General features: G+C 42.7%; 1 protein-coding gene across 3 annotated transcripts in view; it reads left to right on the top strand.

The window, feature by feature from the left end:
* The first annotated feature begins 2,475 nt into the window (after positions 1-2,475).
* Positions 2,476-23,685, top strand: part of card14 (caspase recruitment domain family, member 14) — an 86,280-nt gene continuing 65,070 nt past the window's right edge. For all 3 annotated transcript variants that reach the window (XM_068004102.1, XM_068004103.1, XM_068004101.1), the window contains exon 1: positions 2,476-2,624. The gene's annotated coding sequence lies outside the window, so the exon portion shown is untranslated. The remainder of the gene's footprint in view (positions 2,625-23,685) is intronic.

Below are 23,685 nucleotides of genomic sequence, written 5' to 3'. Positions count from 1 at the left end.
CTTATGTGCCTTAGTGTCAAATTTTGTTTCCTAACGCTCCTGTGTACCACCTTGGGATGTTTTACTACATTAAAGGCTCTATATAAATGCAAGTTGTGGCTGTTGTTGTTTAAGTCTCTGGATTGGAACTTGAATCCATGACTTTCTGATATAGGGAAGAGTGCTACCACTGAGCCAAGGCTAACACTCTAGAGAATCTCCTTGCACACCATTATGCAAATATTGCATTCTTCCCCCAGTGAGAAACAGCCAAGCTGCCGAAGACCTTATTTAATCATCTGTCACAAATAGTTATACCCAAAATCACCTCAGGAGGTCTTGCTCATCCAAACTGTTCATACTCATGACTATAATTAGAGCATGCAACAGCTGACAGGTTGTACCAGAACATGTATTAGTGCTTCATCTACTAATCTAAACAGTATACATAGTATACATTGTTGTACTTTTTTCACGATCTGTGTAGTTTTTTTCCCTTCTTTATTCAGGATCCTTAAAGCATTCTTGACGAATCAGTTTATATACATTCCATCTCTTCTATCTTGTGCCTTCACTAAAAGCTGGAATTTTGCTTTCTCTTGGGACTTCATTCTAGGGTCTTAAAAGAAGTGGCTGCAGAAATAGTAGATGCATTGGTATTAATTTTCCAAAATTCCCTAGATTTTGGAAGGGTCTCATCAGATTGGAAAATAGTGAATGTAACTCCTCTATTCAAGAAAGGAGGGAGACAGAAAGCAAGAAACTACAGGCCAGTTAGCTTAACATCTGTCATAGGGAAAATGCTAGAATCTATTATTAAGGAAATTATAGCAGGGCACGTAGAAGATCTCAGTGCAATCAGGCAGAGTCAACATGGCTTTGTGAAAGGGAAATCGTGTTTGATTAATTTATTTTCTTTGAGGAAGTAACAAGCAACATGGATAAAGGGGATCCTGTGGATGTGGTGTACTTGGATTTCCAGAAGGCTTTTGACAAGGTGCTACATCAAAGGCTACTACACAAAATAAGCGCTCATGGTGTAGGGGGTAACATATTAGCATGGATAAAGGATTGGTTAGCTAACAGGAAACAGAGAGTAGGCATAAATGTGTCATTTTCAGGTTGTAACGATGTAACGAGTGGAGTGCCACAGGGATCAGTGTTTGGGCCTCAGCTATTTACAATCTACATCAATGATTTGGATGAAGGGACCGAATGTATGGTTGCTAAATTTGCTGATGACACAAAGGTAGGTAGGAAAGTAAGTTGTGAAGAGGACAAAAGGAGTCTGCAAAGGGATATAGATTGGTTAAGTGAGTGGGCAAAAATTTGGCAGATGGAATATAATGTGGGAAAATGTGAACTTGTCCACTTTGGCAGGAGGAATAGAAAAACAGTATATTACTTAAATGGAGAGAGATTGCAGAACTCTGAGGTACAGAGGGTGTCCTAGTACATGAATCACAAAAAGTTAGTGTGCAGGTACAGCAGGTGATTAGAAAGGCAAATGGAATGTTGTCATTTATTGCAAGGGGAATGGAATATAAAAGTAGAGATGTTTTGCTACAGTTGTACAGGGCATTGATGAGACCACATCTAGAATAGTGTGTGCAGTTTTGTTTTCCTTATTTAAGAAAGGACATACTTGCTTTGGAGGCGGTACAGAGAAGGTTCACTCGACTGATTCCTGGGATGAGGGGGCTATCTTATGAGGAAAGGTTGGACAAGTTGGGCCTGTATGCGTTGGAGTTCAGAAGAATGAGAGGTGATCTTATTGAAACATATAAGATCCTGAGGGGGACTAGAAAGGGTAAATGCTGAGAGGATGTTTCCCCTTGTGGGAGAGATTAGAATTAGGGACCACAGTTTAAAAATAAGTGGTCTCCCATTTAAGACGTAGATGAGGAGAAATTGTTTCTCTCAGAGGGTCGTGGGTCTGTGGAACTCCCTTCCCCAGAGAGCGGTGGAGGCAGGGTCATTGAATATTTTTAAGGCTGAGTTAGATAGATTCCTGATTAACAAGGGAGTCAAAGGTTATAATAGGTAGACAGGAAAGTAGGGTTGAGGTCACAATCAGATCAAATGTAAGGACTTGCACAACACCAGGTTATAGTCCAACAGTTTTATTTTAAATCACAAGCTTTCGGAGCTTTCCTCCTTCGTCAGGTGAGTAAAAACGCATAGCATATATAGTCAGAGAACAATGCCAGGTGATTACAGATAATCTTTCCAACTGCCCCCTATCACACCTCGGCTGGGAGACGATCACAGCAATCAAAGGAGTCGTTGGTGTTCAGACAGGTTAGCCACGGAAAACATTACATTACATTTCAGGAAGGAATTTAATCTATTAATTCACTTCAGCAACTTACTGGTATTTCATCATTCGTGCCAATGTATTACCAATAAGCCTCTTCCAAAGCGCACATAAGTTCACAGTCATTTTTCTTTAATTGGAGTGCGAGAGAGCGGACTGAGCAGGAGGCCCAGGAACCGCTCCCTATAAAAGTGGCAGGGAAGGTGGCGGGGCTGTGGAGCAAGAGAGCAGATCCGAGCGGGAGGCCCCAGAACCAATCCCGATGACATCAAAAACAAAAACAAACAAACAAACAAAAAAATCAAGAAGCGACATCACAGGACAGCAGGTAGGTGTTTGGTTGGTGAATATTACCGTTTTTTGCTCTAAGCTAGGGCAATGGTTTAAACTAAGAACTGAGAAACCATAACTTGCTGTTACTTTATTAATTTAATAACTTAAACTAGATAAACTAATTAGTTAATAAAACTAAAAATATTGAGTGAATAAAAACATTAACTGGTCTCCACATCTGCAGTAAATGTCTACAACTCGAGGAAATTCAGCTCAGAGTTATTGGGCTGGAGTCTGAGCTGCAGACATTGCGATGCATCAGGAAAGGTCATGATCCAAGAGGCAGTCACACCACTTAGGTTAGGTAGTAGTTTAGATTTGGTCAGTCCTCAGGGACAGGAGGATGTGACTGCAAGTCACAGCGGTATGAGGATCCAGGGTGCAGTGATGGAGGAGCCTCAGCCTTTGACCTTGTCCAACAGGTACGAGGTATTTACTACATGTGTGGATGAGAACAAAGACTGCAGGGAAGATGGGCAATTTGACCACGGCACTGTAGTACAGGAGGTCATTCAAGTGGGGGGAGTAAAAAGGAATGTGCTAGTTAGGGGTTGTATAGTCAGGGGGATAGATATTGTTCTCTGCAGCCACAACTGGGAGTCCCGAAGGCTGTGTTGCCAGGGTTAAGGATATCGCCTCAAGGCTGGAGAAGAACTTGAAGCAGAAGGGGGAGGATCCAGTTGTCGTGGTCCACGTAGGAACCAACGACATAGGTAGAACTAAGAATGGGGTTCTGCTGAGACAGTTTGAGGAGCTAGGGACTAAATTAATAAGCAGAACCTCAAAGGTAATAATCTCTGGATTACTACCTGAGTCACGTGCAAATTAGCATAGGGACAAACAGATTAGAGAGTTAAATGCGTGGCTCAAAGAGTGGTGTGGGAGACAGGGGTTTCAATTCATGGGGCACTGGCATCAGTACTGGGTAAAGAGGGAGCTGTTCCGTTGGGACGGGGTCCACTTAAACGGGCTGGGACCAGTGTCCTGGTGATTCGAATAACTAGGGTGGTAGATAGGGCTTTAGACTAAAAAGGTTCAGGTAAGGGTAAATTTATAAACCTAAAGAGAAAAGTCAAGGCCAAAGAGCAGTGTAGCGATTTGGGTAAAGCTTAGCAGAGTGTGTCAGGTTCACCTGAGGAAGGAGGTAGCCTCCGAAAGCTTGTGAATTTAAAATAAAATTGCTGGACTATAACTTGGTGTTGTAAAATTGTTTACAATTGTCAGGAAGGGACAGAGCATTTAACGGTAATAGTGCATCAGTAAATAAGGTCTAATCAGGGAAAAATAGTTAGAAGTTAAAATTAAAGGTGCTGCATCTGAATGCATGAAGCACTAGTAACAAAGTAGACTAATTAATGGTACAAATAGAGATAAATGGATTTGATCTAGTAGCCATTACTGTGACCAAGATTGGAAACTAAATATTCCAGGATACTTGACTTTTCGAAAAGATGGACAAAATGGAAAGGTTGGTGGGGGGGGGGGGGGGGGGATGGTGGTAGGTAATAAAGGACGACATAAGGACAGTAGTGAGAAAGGGTCTTGGCTTGGAAGATCAGGAAGTAGAATCAGTATGGGTGGAGATAAGAAGTAACAAGGGGCAGAAAACACCGGTGGGAGTAGTCTATAGGCCTCCTAACAGAAGTTATACTGTTGGACAGAGTATTAATCAAGAAATAAGAGGAGCTTGTTACAAAGGTAATGCAATAATCATGGGGGACTTTAATCTTCATATAGACCGGGCAAATCAAATCGGCAAAAGTAGTTTGGATGACGAGTTAATGGAATGCATTCGAGACAGTTTCCTAGAACATAAGAAATAGGAGCAGGAGAGGCCCCTCAAACCGGCTCTGCCATTCAATAAGATCATGGCTGATCTTCGACCTCAACTCCACTTTCCCGCCTGATCCCCATATCCCCTAGAGTCCATCTCAGCCTTGAATATATTCAATGACTCAGCATCCACAGCCCTCCAGGGTAGAGAATTCCAAAGAGTCACAACCCTCTGCATGAAGAAATTCCTCCTCATCTCAGTCTTGAATGGCCGACCCGGGATCCTACGATTATGCCCCTTGTTCTAGACTCTCTAGCCAGGGGAAACAATCTGTCAGCATCTACCCTGTCAAGCCCCATCATAATCTTACATGTTTCAATGAGAACAATATGTTGTGGAACCAACCAGGAAACAGGTTATTTTAGATCTTGTCTTATGTAATGAAATAGGGTTAATTAGTAATCTTACAGTAAGGGATCATCTGGGGAAGAGTGATCATAACATGATAGAATTTCACATTGAGTTCGAGAGTGACGTATTTACATCCGAAACTAGAGTCTTAAACTTAAACAAAGCCAATTACATATGTATGAGGGGCAAGTTGGCTAAGGTTGACGGTAGATAAGCAATGGCGAACATTTAAAGAAACATTTCATCATTCTCAACGCATATTCATTCGATTGAGGAATAAAAACTCCACGGGAAAATTGATCCTCCGTGGCTAACTAAAGAAGTTAAGGATAGTATTAGATTAAAAGAAGAGGCCAAAATGTTGCCCAGAACAGTTGTAAGTCTGAGGATTGGGAGAGTTTTAGAAACCAGCAAAGGATGACCAAAAAATTGACAAAGAGGGAGAAAATAGAATATGAGAGCAAATTAGCAAGAAATATAAAAACAGATTGTAAGAGCTTCCACAAGTATGCAAAAAAGGAAGAGAGTGGTGAAAGTAAATGTGGGCCCCTTAGAGGCTGAGACTGGAGAAATTATAATGGGGAATAAGGAAATGGCAGGGACGTTAAACAAATATTTCGCATCTGTCTTCACGGTACAAGGCACAAAAAACATACCAGAAATAGTGGAGAACCAAGGGTCTAATGAGAGTGAGGAACTTAAAGTAATTAATATTCGTAAAGAAAAAGTACTGGAGAAATTAATGGGTCTAAAAGCCGGAAAATCCCCAGGACCTGATGGCTTACATCCTAGGGTTCTAAAAGAGGTGGCTGCAGAGATAGTGGATGCATTGGTCGTGATCTTCCAAAATTCCCTAGATTCTAGAACAGTCCCAGTGGATTGGAAAGTAGCAAAAGTAACACTTCTATTCAAGAAAGGAGGGAGAGAGAAAATAGGGAAAAACAGGCCAATTAGCTGACATCAGTAGTCAGGAAAATGCTGGAATCTACTATTAAGGATGTGGTAATGGGACATAGTAAATCATAATATGATTAGGCAGAATCAACATGGTTTTATGAAAGGGAAATCATGTTTGATAAATCTATTCAAGTTTTTTGAGGATGTAACTAGCAGGGTAGGTAAAGGAGAACCAGTGGATGTAGGATATTTGGATTTTCAAAAGGCATGTGATAAGGTGCCACACAAAAGGTTGTTACACAAGATAAGGGCTCATGGGGTTGGGGTAATATATTAACATGGATAGAGGATTGGTTAACGGAAGAAAGCATAGAGTAGGAATAAACGGGTCATTTTCAGGTTTTTGGGCTGTAACTGTGGCAACATAGGCAATGGGGTGCCGCAAGGATCAGTGCTTTGGCCTCAGCTATTTACAATCTATATTAATGACTTAGATGAAGGGACCGAGTGTAATGTATCCAAGTTTGCTGACGATTCAAAGCTAAGTAGGAAAGTAAGCTGTGAGGAGGACACAAAGGGGTCAATTTTAGGATGGCCGAGCGGGTGCGTTCATGGTGGGGGGTTGCTGAAATCGGGGAATCCCGGAGCAGGTCCGGAGCCCGGCTCCAACCCGCCCACTTCCGGGTTCCCCAATGACGCACTTAGAGATGCGCGTGCAGCCCCCGCATACGGGACTCCCACCGGCAATTAAAGCCGGCGGGATCCCATTTAAAGCAATTATTTAGATAGTTCAGGTCGTTTGCAGACCTGATTGACATGATATTTTAGGAGGCGTGGGATTTTCATCTCAACAGAGCATGATTCCCGTGCTGGGGGAAGCACTCCCAGTTGAAACAGACGTGTTGCAGCCACCAGCCTGTGGCAGCTGCAAAGGTCCATTTCACAGGTGGGGGGAGACCCTCACTCATTGCAGGAGGCCACTCTGTCACTTTGGACAAAGTTTGGCCCACACCACCCTCCTCCGAACACTAAAATTCACCAACTTGGAACCTCATCTTCCGGATGGGGGCCGCCATAGCTACAGTCATGACCTCATCGGAGGACGAACAACATCACCAGCCTCGCCGGCCACACCGTCCACTTCAGACACGTGGAGCTCCACAACACAGTGCTGTGACACATCCACCTGCACAGCAGGAGGGAGGGCAACTGCAGAGAGAGATGCAGAAGGCACTACCCTCACCGTAGGGTCTACAGACCGTGGCTCAGCTTCCTGGACCTCTCTGAGGAGCAGTGCACACGTTGGCTCAGAGTCACTTGACATGTAGTCATGGACATCTGCAGCCTCCTTGATGCCGAGCTGCTCTCGGCTGGCCCGAGCACCATCTTCTTACCTGTCGCTGTCAAAGTCACCACTGCCCTCAACAACTTCTCCTCCAGATCCTTCCAGGGTATCACTGGGGATGTGGCCGGCATCTCTCAGTTGTCTGCACAAAAGAGCCCTGCAAATACACCTACACCCACTCTGCAGTGACACAATGGGTGGCATCAGGTGTGGGTCTTCATGGTGATCCTCAGGAAAGGATATTATTCCACAAGCCAGACAAGATTTGCAAAGACGTGGCAGTAGTGGTGATAACAACATTTAATGTGAGTGGTAAAAGAAATAAATCTAGATGAAAAACATGACATTCTGTCATACACCCTTGTGCATCCCCTTTGTGCTCACAAAACCTTAGCCTTACGTTTACGGGAACCCCTACGTGGTTCTACCCCTGTGGCTTCAGCAAAGGTAGTTGCAGGTTGCTCTTGTCCGTGCCCTGACCGATGAGATGCTTTGCGCGGACGCCCTCTGGGTTTCGGTGTCCGTGAGGGCCCCTCCAAAGACTGCTCCACCTGCACCTGTGCAGGGGCAGACTCGACCACCCGGAGAGGAGGCAGCATTGCGGGTACTGGTTGAGAGGGGGGCAACGGGTGAGACGTGGGAGTGCTTTGAGTGGCGTCCCCACTTCCATGTCCCCTTTTGCCATCATCCCTCTCCTGGGCCAGGCCCAGATCACTCCTTCCACCCTGCTGGATGACAATTTGGAGGACTTGTGTGAAGCCTTGGAAGGCCAGTTGTAAGGCATCTGTCAGCCTGTTTAAGGTGGCAGAATGTTGCTCATCCTGAATCCGAACGGCCGTTGTCAGGGCCTGAATGGACTCATTATTGAGCCGTGCTTGAAGCGTAATGGAGGCTAGCCTTCCCACCATCGCAGACATTCCCGCACTTACCCGTGGCACTATCTCAGAGATGCATGCCTTCACGTCCCTGTGACAGTATTCCACTCATGCAGGAGTTGGACTCCTCCATCCTCTGCGCGATTGAGGAGAGTGTGCGTGGCAACTGTTCCAGTACCTCGGCAATGTGCTGCTGCCCCTCGATGACTCTCCTTTTCATGGCAGGCCCCCAGGGTTCAGCAACTGGGTCCAGCTGAGCAGATCCTGGAGAAGAGTGCTCCCACTAACGTGGACTCTCCACGGCTGCCCCTGCCACCAGGGTCTGTTCCTGCTCACATGTGCGTGGTGACTCACCATGTGCAACCCCAACTAACTGAGGACAGGGAGCTACCGAGGTGTGTGTATTTGCACTGGTGGATGGCTGGCTCAGATGTGAAGATGCCCCCTCAGAGGCCAGCAGGTCCTCTGAGGAATTGCCAATCACCATCACGGCGCTCGCAGATGGCCCTGCAAGAGAACAGAAAGCAATATTAAGCAAGTGGACAAATGTTGAGGTGCTGCAGATGCCAAGTGATGTTAAGATCATTCGCTATCATGAGTGCTGAGTGTTAGATTTCTGTCACCAGCCGTTTGTGCGCTCCCAGTCTCGGCGTCCGCCACGGACAGGCACTCCAGCGTACGGCTTAATTCCAGTGCCTGCTGCTCTGCGTCGGTGAGTACCAGCTGGTGTGGCGGGCCCCCTCCGATCCGTGCCCTCTCCCGGGCATTCTGGCATCTCTTCTCCTATCAAAGCAAAACACAAAGAGGCATGATTGAGTGATGGTTGCATAATGACCTGCCGTATGCATTGGTGTGGGTGGGGGTGACCATGAGGGAGATACATTGGAGAGTGCGTGTGAGACATAGCCATGAGATTGTATGAGGATTGGGTTGCGTGGTAGTGTTTGAATGGGAACTGGGGCGGTGTGTAAGTGCAGGCAAGGTGAGGATGATGGTTGCGTGGATGTGAGAAGTGATGAGAGAGCATTGTGGTGGCAGAGCAGAAGGGGTTGTGTGGTGGTGGAAGTGATGTGGAAGACGGAGTGTGGGAGAATGCGTAAGTATACTCACTTTGGCTGACCTGGTTAGGTTATTAAAGCACTTCCTGCACTGGACCCAGGTTCGGGAGATGTTACTGCTGCTGGTGACTTCCTCTGCCACCTCGAGCCAGGCCTTCTTGGTGGCAGAGGAAGGCCACTTCCTCCCGTCCGCTGGGAAAAACATTTCCCTCCTCCTCCTGACCCCATCGAGCAGCACCTGGAGTGAGGAGTCTGAGAACCTTGGAGCAGCCTTGCCTCTGGGCTGCTCCATGCTGCCAATTTGGTTCTTTGCTGCAGGAGGAGCATTGGAGGACTACCCCTTTAAATAGAACTCCTTCTGCTGACAGCCTGTGATGCGGGTGCGCAGTGCGCCCGCTGCGCAGGTCTGCAACAGGAAACCTGGAAGCACGTGTAAGTACCTTCAATTAGGCTGCGATCGCATTTCACTGGGCGTGTTACCCACGCGCCCAGTCGACCCCCGCTGCCAACCCGCCTCCCTCCTAATATCAGGGCCAAAGAGCCTGCAAAGGGATATTGACAGGTTAAGTGAGTGGGTAAGAAGGCGGCAGATGGAGTATAAAGTGGGGAAACGTGAGGTTATTCACTTTGGTAGCAAGAATAGAAAAACAGAATATTTTTTAAATGGTGAGAAACTATTAAATGTTGACGTTCAGAGGGATTTGGATGTCCTTGTACATGAAACACAGAAAGTTAACATGCAGGTACAGCAAGCAATTAGGAAGGCAAATGGTATATTGGCCTTTATTGCAGTCCCAGTGGATTGGAAAGTAGCAAATGTAACACTGCTATTCAAGAAGGAGGCTCAATGGGCCATATGGCCTATTCCTGCTCCTATTTCTTATGTTCTTATGTTTACCAGCATTCTATGGTTGCTTGCTTGAGTTTCTGTCAAGATTAACTTGGAATGAATTGGATTTAAGCAAGCTGCTTAAAGGGCACAAGTGCCTTTTAGATTTATACTTTAAAATTTATGTTCTATGTATTTTTGTCACTTCTGAGGATACTATTAAAATTTATTTCAATTTGCTTACAAATAATTGTACATCTAACACCAAACAGCCTTACCTTTCTTCACACTGTCTCCGTGTCAAACTCAATGGCAGGCAATAGTCAGATTTTTCCACCATGTTGATATAACGAAGACATTGAAATAAACATAGGAAATTATTATTTTTTTTAAATAGGGAGAATTGGGATTGACACAGGGCGACTGAGGATAGCTAAGGAGTGTATTCGAAAGGGAGAGACAAGTCACAAGGGCAGCAGGGCGACTCAAAAAAGTTTTACCACTATGTTAATATTAGAAGAAAGATCAGAAAACAGATTGGCCTGCTAAAGGATAAATTGGGTAAAAGTATTACAGATAATCAATACGTGGCAAATATATTGATCAGTTCTTCACATCACTTTTCAGAAAGGTGGACTGCAGGCATATTCCATGAATAGTAAATGGGTGATCAGTCACATATATAAAAGTTAATGAAGAATGTGTTGTGCAGAAACTGTAAGAATTAAATTTTCCTGGGTGAGAGTGAATATATCCTAGAATCTTCACAGAACTAAAAGGAGGAAATTGGTGATATTTTTCAGATTTCCACAAATATTGGAATAGTACCTGAGGACCAGAGGATAGAAAATGTAGTTCCAATATTCAAAACCTGATTATTACAGGCCAGTTAAAGATTCATTGTAAAAAATTTTAAAAGTTTGAGGGTATTCTCCAGGATGGTATAAGTGAACATTTAAAGTACAAGTGTAATCAGAAATTGTTTTAAAAGTAATAGGTCATGCTTTGAAAACCTATTGGAATTCTTTGAGGAGATAATTAAGCTTGCGGATGAAGGTAATCCAGTTTTTGCAGTTTCAAAAGGCATTCGAACAATGTTCTTCAGGTGAGACTAGGAGGGAAGGTCAGGACTCAAGGGTATATGATAGATTGTCTGGATAGATTTCTTTGCATGGGAAGAATGTCCGGTCTATTCAATTGAATAGGGAAATCCTGGATCTTGTCTGAAGTGGCTTGTGCATTCTGAGCTGAATACTGACTATGGCAATAATCAAAGCTTAAAGTGACTGACAATTTTACAAATTATATATATCTCAATAAACCAAAGATCATTTCCTTTTAAATACAATCCATGGAAATGGATGGAGGCATAACTTTCTCAAACATACAAATTTGCACTACCTTTCTTTCCAAATGGAGAATGTAATTTTTTTTTACTGTTATTGCATAACATCCCTGATTTGATTTGGCCTCTGTGCTTTTTATATCATTGAAGCTACCAAATCATAGCTTAGCATCTCTCTTCCTCAGTGTTACTTTCAGCAATCTTTCTGGAAAAGTTCTTTCACACAAAAGCCTCTGCCTCATTATGCAAGAGGTGATCTGAATTCCAGATAGCTCCTTGTATAATTTTGCAATGTTATAAGCTGCAATTTTCAGCTGCTCAACACAATAATCTGATTACATATTTTCTTATGAACATAGGAACAGGAGTAGACCATTCAACACCTTGAGCCTGTTCCGCCATTCAGTTAGATCATGGCTGATCTGTATCTTAACTCCATCTACCCCCCTTGGTTCCGTAACCCTTAATACCCTTGCCTAACAAAAATCTACCAATCTCAATTTTGAAATTTTCAATTGAACTAGCCTCAACAGCTTTTTGGGGGAGAGCGTTACAGATTTCCACTACCCTTTGCATGAAGATGTGCTTCTGATATCTCCCCCGAACAGCCGAGCTCTAATTTTAAGGTTATGCCCCGTGTTCTGGAACTCCCCCCCCCCCCCCCCCCCAGAGGAAATAGTTTCTCTCTATCTACCCTATCAGATCCCCTAATCATCTTAAACACACCTCAATTAGATCACCCCTTAATCTTAAGTGCTCAAGGGAATACAAGCCTAGTCTATGCAACCAGTCCTCGTAATTTAACTCTTTCAGCTCCAGTTATCATTCTGGTGAATCTGCACTGCACCCCCTCCATGGCCAATATATCCTCCCTGAGGTGTGTGCCCAGAACTGAATGCAGTACTTTAGATGCGGTCTAACCAGAGCTTTATACAACTTTAACTTCCATTCCTGTGTATTCCAGTCCCCTTGAGATAAAGGCTAACATTCCATTAGCCTTTCAAATTATTTTTTGTACCTGCCCACTAGTTTTTAATGATTTCTGTAGATTCCTAGCGTTGCACCATTTACAAAATACTCTGATCTATCTTAAGTCCAAAGTGGATGACCTCACACTTCCCCACACTGAACTCCATCTGCCACAGTTTCACCCACTCACTTAATCTATCAATGTCCCATTGCAACTTTCTACTCCAGTCTACACTACTTACTGTGCCACCTAACTTAGTGTTGTCAGCAAACTTGGACATAGGGCTCTCTATTCCTTCATCTAAGTCATTAATAAATATAGTGAAAAGCCAAGGCCCTAAAACAGATCCCTGAGGGACACCATTAGTCACATCCTGCCCATGAAATATATGCCCACTATCCCTACTCTCTGTCTCCTAACTCCTAACCAATTCCCTACCCACGTCAATAGGTTGCCTCCAATTCAATGCACTTCTATTTTTGCTAACAGTCTTGTGTGTGGAACCTTATCGAATGCCTTCTGGAAGTCCATATAAGTAACATCCATAGACAGTGGCTTATTTGCCATGTTAGTGACCTCCGCAAAAAATTCAACTTGGTTAGTTAGACATGACTTACCCTTTACAAATCTATGTTGGCGTTATCTGATCAACTAATATTTGTCCAATTGCTCAGTCACTCTGTCCCTAATAACAGATGATAACTTCAGTGACATGCCAGGAGCGAAGCTATCGATTTTGATTACAAATCAATATAAGTTGGTAGATTAAAGATAAGTTTTCCCATTAGGGAAAACAGTGGGTGGATTTATATCCTAAAAAACCCATTCTAAAAACTCGATTCAGTATGCCTGCTGTCTTGGGAGAAGCTGGTGATGTAACATATGCATCAATCTCAAAGTGCTTCACAGAAGCATAATCAAAAGAAAATCATATTATTCAGCAAGACTATTTGACAAATGGATGGTTACAACCTTTTGTAAGATTCAATCCACTTATATTTCTCTACAGCTGGCTATCCAAAAACTGAAAATGAAAATCCTTAGTTACAGCACTATATTTAATTTTTAACTGCAGACATTCCATTTTCTACCCCAGCAGTATTCATACACAGTATCTTCCACTGTGATGATCACTGGTTAATGGAATAGTTCGGATTGTGTGATCTCTTTCAAATAAGGTTGCGAATCCTCCAGGATTGCCCTGGAGTCTTCAGGAATTGAACTGGATACTGATGTGAGCAACCCGGGAGAAAAATCAAAGGGGCATTAAAAAAAAATGATGTTTATTTTTCAATTTCTTTGAATATTTCATTTATTAATTATAAAAACATTGGAGATGGGTAAAAGGCTATTTGACTAGGCAGGAAACCTCCAGGATTATGTCCAACCAGAGTTGGTAACCCTATTTTCAAAAGGATTGTTTTATTTTTCCTTGTATAAGGCCCCTGCTTTGTATGATAATTTCTACATGTGAATCCACTTTGCCTGATCAGCCTAGAATCCATACATACCACCAAGGTTGCTACATTTGTTTCTACGATTCTATTGATACATGGTTGGATTCAGGGTGTATGTAAATGAGCGAGTCAGCAGGTCAATGAGCTGTGACGGCAAATCTAAGAAACATTAATAGCTGAGTCATTTTATGTCTATGCCTTTATTTGTTAGCCATAGTTGTGATAGAAACCCAGAAAGTTAATTTAAAAACAAATATGCAAATTGTCAGTTTCTGTTATTAACTCAGGAGTTATTGAGGCTACGAAAGGGACTTCTTGTATTAGGGGAACCTGATAATTGTAAACAAGCTCCATGTATGTTGGTATATTGAAGTCAATAGACCAAGCCAAAAATGTTACCCTCATTGGAATGTAGTTTGAGGCTGACTCACAATTACCATGTTCGAACAAGGAACCACTGTATCAATTAACCGAACATTTGAAATCAGTGTAGGTAACAAATGAAGTTATGTGTTTGGCAGGTTTAGGCGTTATCAAGGACACTGCGAAGCGCATTATAATAAATAGCATTATACAGAAACATTCAATAATGATCAATCCATTTTACTTCCTTATGGGTCTCCTTAATTTCTAGTAAATAAATAACTTATTAAAATGCACTTAAAAAAATACCTTCACTTAAAAAGGAATTCGATTTCGACTTTGTCCAATTGGTAGCACTCTCACTTCTGGACCACAAAATTCTGTGGGTTCAAGCCACACAATAGGGTTTGAGCACATAAACTAGGTTAGTACTCCAGTGTAGTACTGAAGGAGCACTGCATTGGTGGAGTTACTGTTGTCAAGATGAGAAATTAAACCAGGCACCATTTGACTGCTCAGATGGATGTTAAAAATACCATAATTGAAGAGCAGAAAGTTCTCTTGGTGTCCTGGCCAACATTCCCCCTCAATTAATATCAGCAAAATGCAGATTATCTACTTCTTGTTTTAATGATTATGCTGGTGAAAAATGGCTGCCATGTTTGCCTCCAGAAATTATTGCACTTCATAAACAATTCACAGTGCAAAGTGTGTGAAAAATTTCTGCTGCGTGTTGAGGCAGTATATAAATGCAAGTATTTCAAAATATTTAAAATAATTTAAATGTTTATTTATTAATGATATTAGCAGATTTTACAATGTTTTTCACCCATTTGAGTTCTCCTTTTACATCTGACTAATGTTAAAATCAGGTCACTCCTGAAAAATATCTCATTTGGCAAAACTAGAATGGCCTATTTTAATTTCTGGGTACATTCAATACAGCTCGATCTCACACATCAGATCTAGACACCATTTTGCTGAAAGTATTTTGCAGTGAAACAACAATTCACATTTATATAGCGCTTGTTACAGAGAGACAGTTCAGAGTCCTTTAAAGGGTGGTGGACAGCGAACTGAAACCCAGCAGGCAGAAGAAAAGGAAGAGGGTCATGAGGGGGCAAAAAGAAGAGTCTTGTGGAGGCTTTTAAAGGCAGCACGGAGGCATCAAAATAAAGACATTGAGGGAGGGAGTTCCAGAGAGCCAGGGCATAGTGGCTGAAGGAATAGCTGCCAATGGTGGATTAAAGGGAATGGGGAATAATAAGTAAACCAATTTTGAAGTAATAGAGGGTACACATGAGGACATAAGGCTGGAGAGCATGCATGTGGGGGGGCGGGGAGCAGGGGGGTATTTAAAAGCAAGGACATGAATCTTAAAGTCAATTCTCTGGGGTACAGTGGAGCTTGGCAGAGACAGGGGGGTGATGATGATACAGGCCTTACTGTGAGTGGGAACAGAAGTCATTACATTTTGGATGATAGTAGGTTATGAATGGTGGAAATGCAGAGTTCAGAAAGAAAGCAATGAAGAGGTTCAAATATGAGATGATAAAGACATGGATTAGGGTTTCGGCATCAGAGGCGGAAAACATAGGGGCAGAGACAGGCAGTCTTGGTGATGGATCAAATATGGGGTCAAAGTTCCAAACCTCTGGGTTTAACCTGAGGTGGTGGCAGCCTCGATGAAGACTAGGCCAGAGATGCAGAAGTGTATGAGGCAGAAAAATGAACAGCTTCAGTTTGCCGACATTAACCTCGAATAAAATGTCATCCCTGAAAAATTCCTCAGATGTCAAAAGTTCTGGTTCATCCAGGTCTTATTGTTGGACAGGCAGTAGGATAGAATGGTGACAGCTGAGGGGTCAATAGAAGAAGTAGAGAAGAGCTGAGTGTTGTCAACTTGCATGTGAAAACTGACCTCATGCTTCCAGATGATATTGCCAAGGGGTAACATTTAAATGTTGAAGAGGAGGGTCCAAGAATGGAACCCTGGGGTACATCAGAAGTTACCATGGGGACAAGGGAGAGAAGCCATTACAGGCAATGTAATAACTAGAGTTATTACATTGGTGGGCATGTAACTGGGAAGGAGCAGAGGTGAACTGTGAAGGAGACATGTTCAAGGAGGATATAATGGTTGACAGTGTCAAAGGCAGCAAAAACGCAAAGATTTTCAAAAAGCCTTTGATAAGGTGCCGCACAAAAGGCTGCTAAGTAAAGTTCCATCTTGTGAGAGTAGCAAGCAGAACTTAGGTTGGATAAACAATTGGTTACATTTGCATAGACAGAGGATAGTTGTTAATGGCTCTGTGTGGGGGCTGGTCACTTGTGGAGGCGTGCAGGAATCAGTGCTAGGGTCATTGCTCTTCACCTTGTTTATTCATGATCTCAATGAAGGCATGGGAGAACGATCCACGAGTTTGCAGATGACACAACGATATATGCCAGAGTTAGGACACTAAATGCATAACATAACTTGCAGGTAGATCTAGACACAATGGGGGAATGGGCCTATGTCTAGCAGACATCTGTTAATATAGACAAAGTCAGGAGTGTGATGGAATACTGTCCTCTTGCCTGGATGAGTGCAGCTCCAACAACATTCAAGAAGCCCGATACCATACAGGACAAAGCAGCCCGCTTGATTGGCACCCCATCCACCACCCTAAACATTCACTCCCTTCACCACCGGCGCACTGTGGCTGCAGTGTGTACCATCCACAGGATGCACAGCAGCAACTCGCCAAGGCTTCTTCGACAGCACCTTCCAAACCCGCGACCTCTACCACCTAGAAGGACAAGAGCAGCAGGCACATGGGAACAACACCACCTGCACGGTCCCCTCCAAGTCACACGCCATCCCGACTTGGAAATATATCGCCGTTCATTCATCATTGCTGGGTCAAAATCCTGGAACTTCCTTCCTAACAGCACTGTGGGAGAACCTTCACCACACGGACTGCAGCGGTTCAAAAAGGCGGCTCACCACTACCTTCTCAAGGGCAATTAGGGATGGGCAATGAATGCCGGCCTCACCAACAACGCCCACATCCCATGAATGAATAAAAAAAAATAGACAAGTGCAGTACCATGCATCTGGGCAGAGGTAATTCCAAGCATGCACCATGTAGTGTTGCGCATCCAAGGCTGCTAACTGGGAGAAAGACCTGGAGATTGTAGTCCATGAGTCTTTGACAGTCCATTACCAGTCTCACGAGGCTGTTAGAATGTTTAGCTTGGACAATTAAATATAAAATCAGAAGTACAATTATTTCTTTGTACAACACCTTGGTCCAGCTGCATCTAGAATACTGTGTCCAATTTTACTCTCCACACTGGATTAGGAGGCCCCGGAATGGATTAGAGGAAGGTCACTCAATTGACACATAGTATAAGGGTCCTTCATTATCCAGTCAGGCTTGAAGAATTGAGGCATTTTACTTTGGAAAAGCATAGTCTTTGAGGGGATCTGATTGAGGTCTTCTATGTAATGAGAGGATTCGATTCTGCCCAAGAGGATGGGTTATTTGAGCTAGATAAGCAGGAGAGGACTAGGGGGCATCAGTACACGCTCTAAAAGCATAGAGTTAGGTTAGGTGCTATTTCTTATCGCAGAGAGCCATTAACCTCGGAATAGGTTGCCAGTATGTGCGGTGAGTGTAAATTCAAAAGGCAGCTGAATGAGTTTCTGCAGGGGGAAGATATCTCAAGTTATAAAAGGTAGATGGGTTGACAGGGACTTGTGATATATGTCATGTGGTCTCCTGGAGTTTGCTTGATTGTCTTTGGAGCTCGAAGAGGAATTTTTCCATTTTTCTTAAATAGGCCGTAAGTTTTTTCCTCTTTTTTTTTGCCTTTCAGGAGATTGTGTGGCTGCAAGGGTGGGGGTGGGGCATGGGATTGATGGCGAATGTAGGTTGAACCATATTAGGATGATTGTAAACAATTTTACAACACCAAGTTATAGTCCAACAAATTTATTTTAAATTCCACAAGCTTTCGGAGGCTTCCTCCTTCCTCAGGTGGTGTGGAAATGAAATTTTCGAATCCTTCGCATTTGAAAATCACAGAACAATGCCTGGTGATTACTGCCCGTTGCCAAGGCAATCACAGTGAGCAGACAGAGAGGTGTCACCTAAAAGGCCACCGAATATACAAACCCCCAACAAAAAAAAGAGAGAGAAGGAAGATAGTCAATGACCCGTTATATTAAAAACAGGTAACATTTGTTCGCTGGTGGGGTTACGTGTAGTGTGACATGAACCCAAGATCCCGGTTGAGGCCGTCCTCATGGGTGTGGAACTTGGCTATCAATTTCTGCTCGACGATTTTGCGTTGTCGTGTGTCTCGAAGGCCGCCTTGGAGTATGCTTACCCGAAGGTCGGTGGCTGAATGTCCATGACTGCTGAAGTGTTACCCGACAGGGAGAGAACCCTCCTGTTTGGCGATTGTTGCGCGGTGTCCGTTTAGGATGGGACAGGCTTTTCTCATGTCCTTTTTTTGTATGTTTTGTATGAAGGACAACAGTCACAGTCACACAGAGTATTACCTTTACAATAATACCTACTCTATTTGTAATTAATGAAGGAAACAAAAAGTGCATCACTTATTACTACACAAGGCATAACGTTGGGAATGCACTGCAGGTGAGTAAGCATCTAAAAGAGTAAAAGACAGCTTAACAGTTTGGGTGGGGCGTTTTGTTAGAGCTCACACTACACTCTCCCTTCCCAAAAGAGAGGGAGTGAAGAGCGAAAGGCAATTTATAAAGAATTGTGAAATGCTAATATGTCACTAAATGCTACTCAGGAAATAATTACTAATATGTATTAAACAGGTTCCATGGCAATACACAGTGATCAGGATTCTATCATTTTTGCAATGATAGTAAAGATGTTCAGCACCACACAAAAAAAAAGAAATCTCCCTCTCGAGTCAGTCATGGTTACTACTAGATCCAAGTGCCCAGACACTCAGGAAGTGCAAACACACCAATATTTATTTTGTGTAGGACTTCAAATACCAACAACAGGATTCTATTTTTATTTCTGGCACTGCATAGGCTAGTGGTAGGTTACTGGAAGGAGTGCATCAAAATATTTTCTGTAATTAATTAGAAAAACAAAGTAATTAGAGATGAACAGACTTCTGTTCCCAATTGGATAGAAGTCCTAAACTACATCTCATTTTTTATGTTTATAAAACAACTCATGACATTTACATGAGGCCTGAGGGAATCAGGTTTGGCTCCTAAATTACTGGCAATTACTTGCAGCCTTCCCTCCCTTGTGCTACAGGCAAGAGAAAGGTTCTATTTTGATAGTAGCAATGTGTAACACTGCTGGAAGAGCGTGCAAGTTACAGTTCACCTGCGCTTTCAGTGGTGCTTTTGATCCATGATACATGGGATCACTTTTAGAATCAGCAAAATGCCAACAGTAATTGCAAATGTAGAAAATCTGATTCCGTATCTTGTATTTACATCAGTTCCTGCTATGAATACTTAAGGTATGTTAAATGTGAGAATACTTTCCCATGAAGCATGGGAGGTAGGATACAGGACAACAGAATGAACTTTACATTCCTTGCATTCTCATATCTTAAATATTCTCTCCACTCTCCTACTGTGCTGCTCGCAATGAATCAGAGCAATCTTTCTCTTACCACTCTGGTATTTTCATGTTGCCACTTTTCTCTCTCACTTTATCCACTTTTCTGCTTCTTTGTGGCCTTGTGCTTCTGCTGCTCTCTCTTTCCTTTCTCCTCCTCTTCTCACTGCTTTTTCTCTTCTTTTCTGTTGATCTCTTTCTGCTCTCCTGTTTCTCTATCCAGGGCTCCAGGCCAGTGGGACATAGCCGGTCAGCAAGGAAGGAAGGATTTGGCTGTGGCCTTGGTCTATGGGCCATAGCAAGTAGTGGGTCACTGGTGGGGGAGGGATCCACCCAGGGCCACAGGTTGGAAGGACATGGTGGTTGTAAGATTGTTTGTGGGGGGAGTGATCTGGCCAGAGCCACAGGCTGGGATTGAGGAAGCACAATAAACCAAAGAAAGAACTTGCGTTTATATTGCGCATTTCACGCCCTCAGGACATCCCAAAGCACTTTGTGGCTAATGAAGTACTTTTGAAGTGTAGTCACTGTTGCAATGTGAGAAAACATGGCAGCCAATTTGAACACAGCAAGGTCCCACGAACAGAAATTAGATAAATGACCGGATAATCTGTTTTGGTAGTGTTGGTTGAGGGATAAATGTTGCATATGCTAAGTCAAAGAACATGCTCTCTTTCTTACCTATCTTTGCTGTTTTCATGTTGCTGTTTCCCTCTTTCTCTGTCTCTTCCCCTTTGGTTCTGTCTGTCTGTCTGTCTGTCTCTCCTGCTTCTTGCCCCTAAATTCTTCTTTTTGTTTCTCTCTCTGTTTTCTTCTTTCTTTTGGGGAGGAGGTGGTGGTGGCATGGCATGGTGTAGTGGGGGGTTCTGAGGAAAATACGTCTGTCAGCAGTTTACTTCCCATCCGCTACCCCAATCGTTTGTGCTTCCCAGTACCCCTTCACTCCCATCATGTTCCCTACTCCTTCATCTTCCCCTTCCCCTTCCCACTACCAATTCCCCTTCCCACCATCCTCTCACACCCTATCTTTTCCCCTTGGAACTACTCACTCAACTCATTTCTACCCTCCGCTGAGCTCTGCTGTCAATCAGCCTTAAATTTCCATCCACTCCCACTAGGTCCCCCCCAAGGGCTGATAGTGAGAGATCAGAGACTCCTTCACCCTCAATCAGTTTCCCTCTTTCCCTCCTCACCTGAGCCTATCTTCATGTCTGTTTTCTTCAAACAAGTAAAATTTGCTTTCAAATTCAACTTGTTTTTTGAGAAAATTATTAAATTAGAATGAGCTAAGAAACTACCTTCTGCCCTTTTCAGTTGTGTCTTTCTGTGTGGGTGGCGTGTATTCTCTGTCTCAAAGGTGTTAGCAATTAGAATCTGTCTCACAGGTATATAAACCATTAGCATTGATCTTTTCTAATTGTCAACAAAACACAGGTGAGGTAATTGTTGGCTTCAAAATTCAGTTGGTATTTTTATAATTGAAGTAGCATTACATGAAAGCACACTCTTTCTCCTTCTTATCCCTCTCTCACACCAGTCTCTGAATACAAAACAAGGATTACAACAGGTGTTTATTCAGAACACTATCATTTTTCCTCCCTCACACATAGACACAGACACACACAGCTTCTCTTTTAAAAAAACCTAGCTTTTCTTCAAATAATTTTTCAAAACTTTTGATTATAAACTACTAGAAGCTAAAGAAAAGATATTCCCCCGTATAGCTGACCAAACAGTTCTGATTCAACGTGGAAAATTATGTAGACTGCACAATCCAAATTCAGCTCAATGGCACAGCTCCAGGCAAAATGATCAACTCCAACCCCAGGCTTTTAGGAGAGGCTGAGGCCTTCAGGTAAAAACTTTAATCAAGGTGTTAAAAGACACATAAAACAATTCAATGGATACATGTAATAATATTATTGGGAAATGTGTAATTATTTTGTTGTGTTTAAACCCTTATTTTGGATGTAATTTTACTGACAGAAAATCAGCAGATTAAAAAAATTTCTGAAATTATTTTGAGCGATTTGTGGAAACCCAGTGACCAGATTGCGCAATAAGAATGATGAGTTTAGTTAAGCATTTTACATTATAAATATGGACATAGGAATTTAAAATGGAAAATGTGGACACAAAAAGTGTGACTAAAATGAGACAACAAGAAAGTCCAATGATGCAGAAAGAAAGTACATGCAGAACAAGGATTTTACTATATTATGGATAATAGATTAATAGCTTTATTAGGGGAGGGGGACTAATTGGATAAGTCTTTCAAAGAGCTGGCACAGGCACAATGGGCCGAATGGCCCCCTTCAGTGCTGTACAACACTTTGAATACAGATTGTATTATAAATTGGTTCAGTGTCTTTAAATTGTGCCAGGAGATGTTGACTTTTGTGTAGCAGCGTAGCTAAATCCCAGATACGTTCAGTTGGGCTCAGGTGATTAACTGAAAATTTCCCCTCACCAACCTTTAATTCTCATAAGATTTTTTTAGAAATCCAGCAGAATGTGCTGAGTGAATAAGCTGTAGTTGTACAATAAAGGTGTAAATGATCACAAGGTAAATACAGATGAAGAATGCTAACAGATTGCCATCATGACTTAATCCTACAATACTCCTAAAAATCCATTGTAACTCAGTGCCATTGCCCTCCATTTCTGAACGTGTAAGAGTGAGATGATATTGCAGTACTCTGACAGCTCAGATTTACCTAGGCTTTTTTCTCCTCCAAGGGCACTGTCCATCAGTTCACATGCCAATAAAATAATGCCTATATAACCAGTTGTTGGTCACTCGGTGGTACAGAAAATGTGAGATCTTGATTAGTTTTGATCAAGACCTACTATTTTGCTGGAATACCCCATTTGGTCTGTAGAGGAACTGAATGTAACTGCACTGCTTTTATCTCTCCCTTTACCCACTTGCTCAGGCGTTACTTCTGTGCTCATTCCCTGCACATTCGCTGTGCCTCAGGGTGCAGGCTGATTTGTAACTGTCAAGCCCTGTTGCCTACTAGTTTAATAACCCTCAAGGGTAAATGATAATTAAGCAATAAAAGATGTGCATGTGCACTATCATACCAAATTCAGGATAGGTTGAATGATTACGGTTAAGCATATCTATCTACCAACCTTTTCAGAGAATTCATACTGTTATTCGGTCACACCAAATAGATTTTTACATTTATTTTTAATTTTCCTATCATATTCCTCAAGGAAAAGTTATTATAGTGGTGGTCCTAACTATCTGTTTATATCAAATAATGCAAACTGGCTTCACAGGGCAGCACTCAATATTAGGATGTAGTGGTGGGTACATTAGAGACTTTTTATTTTTTGGAGACAAGAGTAATGATCACTTTTTGGCAGCATGTAGTGGAAGATCCCTATCCTGCACTAAGTCCCACCTGCCCATCACTCTTGTCCTCCCTGACCTTCATTGGCTCTCCATTCCCTAGTGCATCAAATTTAAAATCCTTGTCCTCATCTTTATATCCCTCCATGGTTTGCATGGTTATCTCTGCAACCTGCTTCAGCCTTATATCCCACCTCAACCCAAATACATTGTTCCTCTGACTCTGGCTTCTTGTGCATACTCCCTCCCTTTGCCTTACCAGGGCAGGGCCTTCAGCCACCTGGGTCCTATCCTCTGGAATTTCCTGCCTAAACCCCTCTGCTGCTCCACCTTTAACAACCTTCTCAAAATCATCCCTTTGATAAGGCTTTTAGTCACCCCTCTTAATATCTGTTTTCTTGGCCTAGTGTCCTTTCTCCATATGCTTATTCCATAGAGCACCCTAGGACATTGTTTTTACATTAAAAGCTGCATCCAGCTCAGGTCACCAAGAAACAAGGGAGACATTCAAGAGTTGGAGGCTGTATAAAGAAAGGTCGCAAGACTGATCCCTAGGCTTAGAGGTCTGGGTTACAAGGAAAGACGCGTTTATTCAGCCTTGAAAAGAGGCTGAGAGAAGATCTTATAGAGGTTTATGAAATAGTGAACAGTATGGAAAAATCTGGATAATTATTTTAAATTAAATTGCAAGAGTAGAACAAGGGGCTACATGTTTAAAAAAGAAAATTAAGACTAATATTAGGAAATTCTTCACATAAA

The sequence above is a fragment of the Heptranchias perlo genome, chromosome 23, assembly GCF_035084215.1.
Source record: "Heptranchias perlo isolate sHepPer1 chromosome 23, sHepPer1.hap1, whole genome shotgun sequence".
Lineage (NCBI taxonomy): Eukaryota > Metazoa > Chordata > Chondrichthyes > Hexanchiformes > Hexanchidae > Heptranchias > Heptranchias perlo.
This window is presented reverse-complemented; position numbering and strand designations above follow the sequence as displayed.